An 8,038-nucleotide genomic window follows, 5' to 3' on the forward strand; every position below is an offset into this window, starting at 1 on the left:
CCCTCCTCCAGACTCATCGGCCAACCTGGGAAGACTGCCAACAGTTACTCCCCACCCTGTTTAACACAGAGGAAAGAAGGAGAATGATGAAAGGTGCACAGCAGTACCTGGAAGAGTACGCACCAGTGGGAGTCATTGATCCTGCTGCCTGGGCTAATATGGCTACACCCGAAGCGTGCCCAGCATGGGACTTCACCACCGAGGAACAGGCCCACATCCACTGGTATCAGGAGGCCCTCCTCCAGGGAATCCAGGCAGGAGCTAAGAAACCCATGAACATGACTATGGTCACTCAACAACAAGGGGAGTCCTCTGGGGACTACTATGAAAGACTATGTGAAGCCTACAGGATGTACACTCCATTTGACTCCGAGGCACAGGAAAGCCAACAAATGGTAAACACCTCCTTCATGGCTCAGGCCACCCCAGACATCAGAAAAAAACTTCAGAAACTAGAGGGTCTTGCCGGGATGAACATCACCCAGCTAACAGAGATTGCCGGTAAGGTCTACATGAACAGGGAGGTCGCAGCCGAATGGGAAGCTGACAAAAAGATGAAAAAGAAAGTCAGCCTCCTCGCCGCCACCCTGAAAGAAAAGGACAACACAAAGGCGGGGAGACCACAACCACCAAAAGGGGGAAGCCCAGAACCCCCTTGACAAGGGATCAATGTGCCTACTGTAAAGAGAAAGGGCATTGGCAAATGAATGTCCCAACCGGGGAAAGGCACAAAAGCCCAGCCGCTACCAGGAAGAACCCCGAGAGGAGGACCTCATAGGCCTTGCGGGAATGGACTCAGACAGGGGGACCGGGATCTTTCCTCCTTGGCCCCCATGAGCCCACGGTCAGAATGAAGGTGGGGGGCCAACCAGTGACTTTTATGGTTGATACTGGGGCTGAGCATTCTGTTGTCACCCCCCCCCCAGTGGCACCTTTCAGCAAAAGGACTGCAACCATCCTCGGGGCCGCCGGGATGCGGGCGATACAACAGCCCTTCTGCCAGGCTCGCCAGTGTGAACTCAGGGGCCACACGGTCTGACACGAATTCCTTTATCTGACTGATTGCTCCATCCCTCTCCTGGGCCAAGACATACTCTCCAAGCTTAGGGCTCAAATAACCTTTGAGCCCACTGGACACACTAGCCTCCAACTGAACCCAAGGCAAGAGGAGACGGGGTCTTTAATACTAGCAATTACCACACCAAGGGAAGGGGAATGGAGGCTATTCTGTGCCCAGGCCCAACCAAGCAGCCCGCTGGAGTTCAGACTCACCTTCCCTTCAGTATGGGCTGAAAACAACCCACCAGGACTAGCCCGGAATCAGGCCCCTATCATTGTTGAACTGATCCCAGGAGCCCAACCTCAGAGGCCAAGGCAATACCCCCTTCCACAAGAAGCTAAGATGGGCATCCAAGAACATCTGGACAAACTCAAAGAAGCAGGTGTTCTAGTTGAATGCTAGTCAGCCTGGAATACCCAACTCCTGCCACTCAAGAAGCCAGGAGGGTGATACCGGCCAGTTCAAGGCCTGCAGGCCATCAACAAGGTGACCATCTCTCTGCACCCAGTGGTCCTGAATCCATACACCCTCCTCAGCCAAATCCCAGGGTCGGCCAGATGGTTCAATTGCCTAGATTTGAAGGATGTCTGCTTCCACTTAGCTCTTCAGAGCCAGCCACTATTTGCCTTTGAATGGTCTAAACCTGATACAGGAGGCTAGATGCAACTGATGTGGACGCGCCTCCCGCAGGGGTTTACAAAACTCACCAATCCTCTTTGGGGAAGCACTGGCTGTGGACCTTGCCAGCTTCCCAAGAGAGGCCACACGATGCACCCTCCTCCAGTGTGTGGATGACCTCCTCCTCACCTGTGACACATGAGAAGACTGCACAAAAGGCACAAAGGCCCTCCTACAGCTCCTGTCAGACTCGGGATACTGATCCTCATGGAAGAAGGCACAAATCTGCCAACAACAGGTCCGATACCTTGGTTTCCTCCTCACCCAAGGGAAAAGAGAACTAGGGCCAGAGAGGAATAGGGTCATTATCTCCCTGCCACAGCCCTAGACTAAAAAGGGCCTACGAGAATTCCTGGGGGCTGCAGGATTCTGCCGCAGCTGGATCCCTGGGTTCTCAGCAATAGCAAGACCCCTTTATGATCTCTTAGGGGGACCAGATTGAGAACACCCTCTCTGGACTGAGGAAGAAGAAGCCACTTTTGCAGAGATAAAGACTGCCCTGGGGCGGGCTCCAGCCCTGGGCCTATGTGTAGAAAAACCCTTCAATCTCTTTGTGCATGAAAAGGAAAAAACAGCGCTCAGGGTACTCACCCAGACTGTTGGACCCTGGCAACGGCCAGTTGCTTACCTGTCAAAGAAGCTAGACCCCGTGGCAGCGGGATGGCCACCGTGCCTCAGGGCGCTGGCAGCCACACTCCTACTCATCGAGGAGGCGGACAGACTTACCTGAACTTAACGTCAAGGTCCCTCACGCAGTTGTGTCCGTCGTGAACACACAGGGACACTGCTTCCTTTCCAACTCTCGGCTAGCACAATACCAAAGGCTCCTCTGCGAAAACCCACAGATCACCCTCAAAGCAGTAAGGACATTAAATCCAGCAACCTTTCTCCCCACAGAAGAGGGGGAACCAGACCATGACTGCTCCGAGGTGACTGATGAAGTATATGTGAGTGTCCAGATCTGCGGGATCAAGCCATAAGAATCCAGAGCTCATGCTGTTCAGCGATGGCAGCAGTTACCTACAAGAGGGTGTCCAGAAAGCGGGTTATGCAGTAACCACAACCACTGAAGTCCTAGAAGCTAAGGCATTACTAGCTGGATGGTCAGCTCAACGGGCTGAATTATATGCCTTAGTCCAAGCCCTCACCCTCGGTGAAAGCAAGCGAGTCAACATCTATACAGACTCTCAGTATGCCTTTGTTACTGTACATATACATGGAGTCATCTACAAGGAAAGGGGCCTCCTAACCGCAGCAGGTAAAGCTATCAGGAACAAAGAGGAGATACTGAGCCTCCTCGAAGCCATCTGGCTTCCAAAGGAAGTAGCAATCCTGCACTGTAAGGAACACCAGAAAGGAGATGACCCCATAGTGCAGGGATATCGTCTGGCAGATGAGGCAGCCAAGACTACAGCCAGGGAGGACATGGACAGAGCCCCTTCCCTCACCATGGCCATGGCACCCCCGGAAGAAGTCCCTCTGCCCAGTTACACTAAAAAGGAAAAGGAGTGGGCCATGGCTGAGGGAGCCACCCTGACTGAAAAGGGATGGTGGATGCTGCCAGATGGGCATGTCTTCATTCCGACAGCAACTGGAGGACGTCTAGTCAAGGAATACCACCCACTCACTCATCTGGGAAAAACTGCATTAGAGGCCCTTCTCAAGAAGCACCACTACATCAGTCAGCTGCCAGCACTATGCCGAGCACCAAGTGAACGATGCATAACATGTGCTAAAAATAATGCTCAGTCTGCACCACGGCCCCTGCCAGGTGTCCAGAGGATGGGAGCAACCCCCTTCGAAGATCTAGAGGTAGACTCCACAGATGTGCAGTTGAGCAGGGGGTTAAGATATCTCCTAGTAATAGCATGCACATACTCTGGGTGGGTCGAAGCCTTCCCGACCAGGACAGAGCAAAGCCGGGAAGTAGCTAAAGTCCTCTTGTGGGAGATCGTGCCCCAGCTCGGTCTGCCATTAACAATCCATAGTGACAATGGACCCACATTTGTGGCAGACCTTGCACAGGTCTTGACCAAATTTCTCAACATCACCTCGAGACTCCACACTGCTTACCAGCCCCAAAGTTCAGGGAAAGTAGAGCGAAAGAATTGCACCTCAGGGGAACCTTAGCAAAGTTTTGTCAGGAGAGTAACCTCCCATGGCTGGATCTGCTAACCCTAGCTTTCCTGCTTGCTCGCTGCATGCCTGGGACATCAGGTTTCTCCCCATTTGAATTAATATATGGACGGCCTCCCCTGTGCTTGGGAAGACTTCCAGGAAACTTGCATTAAGGTTGGAGATAAAGGGATACAGGAGCAGCTTCAGGCCCTGGGGGCCACCCTGAATAAATTACAAAAGTACACCATCGAGAGGGCCCCAATCTCCTTAGGGTCTCAGGTACACTCTTTCCAGAAGGGGACTCAGTTTGCATCAAAGATTGGAAGAAAGACCCCCTCAAACCGCAGTGGACAGGGCCCCACACTGTTGTTCTAACTGCCCCTACTGCCCTCAAGGTCTCAGGTGTCACCCCGTGGGTCCACCACTCCAGAGTGAAGAAAGCTCATCATTTGGATGAGCAGCCATGCCAGTGGAGTGTCCAGCCAGACTTCACGAACCCACTCCGGCTTCACCTTCGACGAGACCCCACCAACTGATGGACACCTGCTCACCGTGGTCCCTGGCTCTCATCGGCATGATTTCCCTCATCTTGGGAATTGGACTCCACATTGTTGCCCCTCCTAACTGGACTTTCCCCCAGAGGCTTACTATTGTCATTGCTTATTGGGTGTCCCTAGGGTGTATTATTGCACTTACTTGTCCACAGGTTTCATCTGCTGACGGGTTAGCCACGATGGCTCCCTTTACCTAAGATCATAGATCCCACTTTCACTGGCCCTCTGCTGTCTACTCCTGAGTGCATTTCACCATGGTTTTCCTGGTTCCAATCAGTCCCAGTCTTCTGCTACCTGGTGTGTGGTTCCTCCTCACTGTCTCTAGCTTGCCTGGCCAGGCAAGGGGGACAAACTCTCGTATCACCATTACTGGCAAATGGACTTTCCAGCTCATGCCCCTCAATCCCGCACCAGCGCCCCCACTGACTTCTTCCACTGGGATGGGCACACACCAAAGGTTAACCTCCATTTTGATGGATGCCAGCTTCTTGATACCTCCTGGGAACCTCACAGATGGTGTTCCTACCATGGCCCTCACTCAGGTTACTGGCTGGTAGATATCTACATCTGTGGGGTTCCCTATGCCTCAACAGCCAAACACCTGCCCTCAGTTCTGCTCGCGAGCCTGGGAATGTGAGTCATGGGTGGCGAACTGGCCGGGAATGGAATGATGGTCCATCAGGTGGTGCCTCAAACAGCACAGTGACATCCGGATTTCCTTGTCATGCAAGGCCGCCCCATCCTCTTGCTCTAACGATCACTGTACACCGCTCCCCCTCTCAGTCTTAGAACCCAATGCCACATCATTGGCTACAGGAATCATTCTCCTGTTGGGCCAATATCACCCTATGGGGACCGACTCCATGGCCAAATTTATGATTAAGTCCATGTTCACTCCAAGCCTTACACTTAACCCCCAGAGTCAGACAGAAAATATCTCACCCTGGCGCATCCCTGGGTCCCCCATTCATACGCAGCAAGCATCTACAACACAACTGTTAGGTGTGATTAACTCCTCCCACTAAGTGCTTAACCACTGGAATCCACCCTTAGCGTCTGACTGCTGGATCTGTATGAAGCCCGGTCCCGTCCAATACCTAGGTGTCATCCTCAACCAATCTACCGTGTCACCTCCCACCTCTTCACTGGGGACCCCAGATCATCCCTTTCTGGCTCCAGTACCACTGTATGGCAACTCTTCCTCTCCCATCACGGGCCAAAGTTGGGTCTGTGCGTCTAACAACACTTTTCTGGCTTGTGATCAAGGTGTATACATCTGCATCACCCCACGCTATCAATCATGCACGCTTGTCAGTCTCTTACTCGATCTTTCAGTCCTCCCCGGGAGTGATGTCCCACTTGTATGGAGACTTCCTAGCCGCCCTCAACACTCCCCCGCAGCCATCCCTCTTATTGTGAGCCTGCTGGCTGAGTCAGTTTTGCCCTTGGCGCCGCGGCATCGGGATGTCTCATCTCAGGCTCAGTACCATGGGTTAACTCAACAATTCATGGCGGATTTTTCCGCCCTCACTCAGTCGGCCCTGGCCCGCAGGGCCAACTCGATTCACAGGCCTCAGAGTTCCTCCAAAACAGATGCGGGCTTGACTTGCTCATGGCCACGCAAGGGGGGCTCTGCCTCTTCCTACAGAAGGAAGGTTGTTTCTATGCTACTGAGTCAGGGGTGGCCCAAGAAACTCTGACCCAATAACAGGAACGAGTACATCGCCAGAGGGAAACTCCAGTGGACAACTTGGTGGGATACCCTCTCACAATCTTTCCCTTAGTTTGCCCCCCTCATCGGCCCCCTCCTATTGCTTCTCCTCATAGTGGCATTTGGTCCTTGTATTCTTAATGCCCTTACTAGGTTTATCACTACTCAAATTGCTAAAATCAGACTCCAGTTACTCCTTACTCACTATCGCCCCTTAGAAGATGAAAATGATGCCCTCTAAACTAGGTGTTTAAAGGGGCATCAAAGGGGGTAATGATAAGGAAAATCTGTGTCCCAAGATGGCTGACCAAGCTGGTGGGAGAGTCCCAGTCCCTGCCCCAGGGCTCTTCCGGGTTCTTCTCCCTGCTCTGCTTCCCGTGCGCACCAATCCAGGTTCTTCTCCCTGCCCCACTTCGTGCATGCACCAAGAATGCCAAGTATGTGGAAGTAGAAGTGTATAAATTACCTCCTTTGTTTGTGCTCAGGGCTCAGACCTTTGGGGACCACTCTTGTCTGAGCCTGCCGGTGTTAAATAAACCTCCTATCCTCCAAGATCTCTGGGTGCCGCTTGGTTCTTCTGTCGGGTGATCCAGTCCAGGTTCCATAACAATTTGATCATTCAAAAAGAAAACTGTGATTGAAAGCTTTGGCAGGTACACTCGGCTGCCAAAAGGTGAAGATCTAATAGATGGTTCTTTGCTGAAGAGAAAATCCCAGTAAGCCTTTGGAAATATGAGTACAGGTTACAGGTACAATTTGGGGTGTCATTTGGAGGACCAAACTGTTCTCTAAAGACAGGTACAGGCATTTGGGGATTGGAAGCTGGGAGTTGGGAGAGAAAGAGAGTCTTGGGAAAGGGAAGGAGGGCTGGGGGTGGGGCAGGGGGAAGACCAGTCGGGGCCCAAGGGGAGACATTGGCCTGGAAATAGGGAACTCCTAGTGCAATGAAGGGCTAATGGGTTTCCAGGGCTGTGATGCTGGCATCCAGTTTTAGGTTGTTACTGCGAGTGCTGCACCCGTCTTTACCTCCAAACTTTCAATAATAGGCAGGGGGAATGAAGATGTAGGAAAGAGGGAAGGCTGGTGTAAAAGGCAATCATTTCAGGAGGTAGAACTCAGAAAAGAGATCAGGACTTGGCAGAAGTAGGCAAGAGGAAAGGCCATGGGAAAGAAGTTATGCATCCTGGAGATGCTGACTCGGGGGTGGCAAGGGTTGCATTTCTCCCTGCGCATGGGGTGAGGGGTGGGTCAGCATGCCAAGGAAGTGTGGGCTCCCTGCTGAGAGCCCCATCTCATACCATATATAATAATTAACTGGGACTAGATCAAAGACATCAATGTGAGAATGAAAATGGTTAGAAGAAAACACAATAAGTCTTCCTGACCCAGGGTTAGGCACTGACTTCATAAATATGACACCAAAGGCACAGCAACAAAAGAAAGAATAGATAAAGTGGACGTTATCAAATTAAACATTTTTGTGCTTTAAAGGACGCCATCAAGAAAGTGAAAGGACAACCATAGAATGGGAGAACATTTTGCAAATCATATACTTGATAAGAGACTTGGACTTATGATCAATAAATAACTCCTACAACTCAAAAATTGAAAGGCCAATAATCCAATTTAAAAAGGGCAAAGAGGGTGCCTGGGTGGCTCAGTTGGGTAAGCGACTGCCTTCAGCTCAGGTCATGATCCTGGAGTCTCAGGATCGAGTCCTGCATCAGGCTCCCTGCTCAGCAGGGACTCTGCTTCTCCCTCTGACCTTCTTCCCTCTCATGCTCTCTACCATTCTCTCTCTCTCTCTCAATAAATAAATAAAAATCTTAAAAAAAGGGCAAAGGATTTATTCAGTCAATTCTCCCAAGAAGACATGCAAATGGCCAAAAAGCACATGAAAAGATGCTCAAAAACATT

Source organism: Eumetopias jubatus, unplaced genomic scaffold (genome assembly GCF_037043125.1).
Source record: "Eumetopias jubatus isolate StellerSeaLion01/CBP00866 unplaced genomic scaffold, mEumJub1_p1.0 scaffold_3, whole genome shotgun sequence".
NCBI lineage: Eukaryota > Metazoa > Chordata > Mammalia > Carnivora > Otariidae > Eumetopias > Eumetopias jubatus.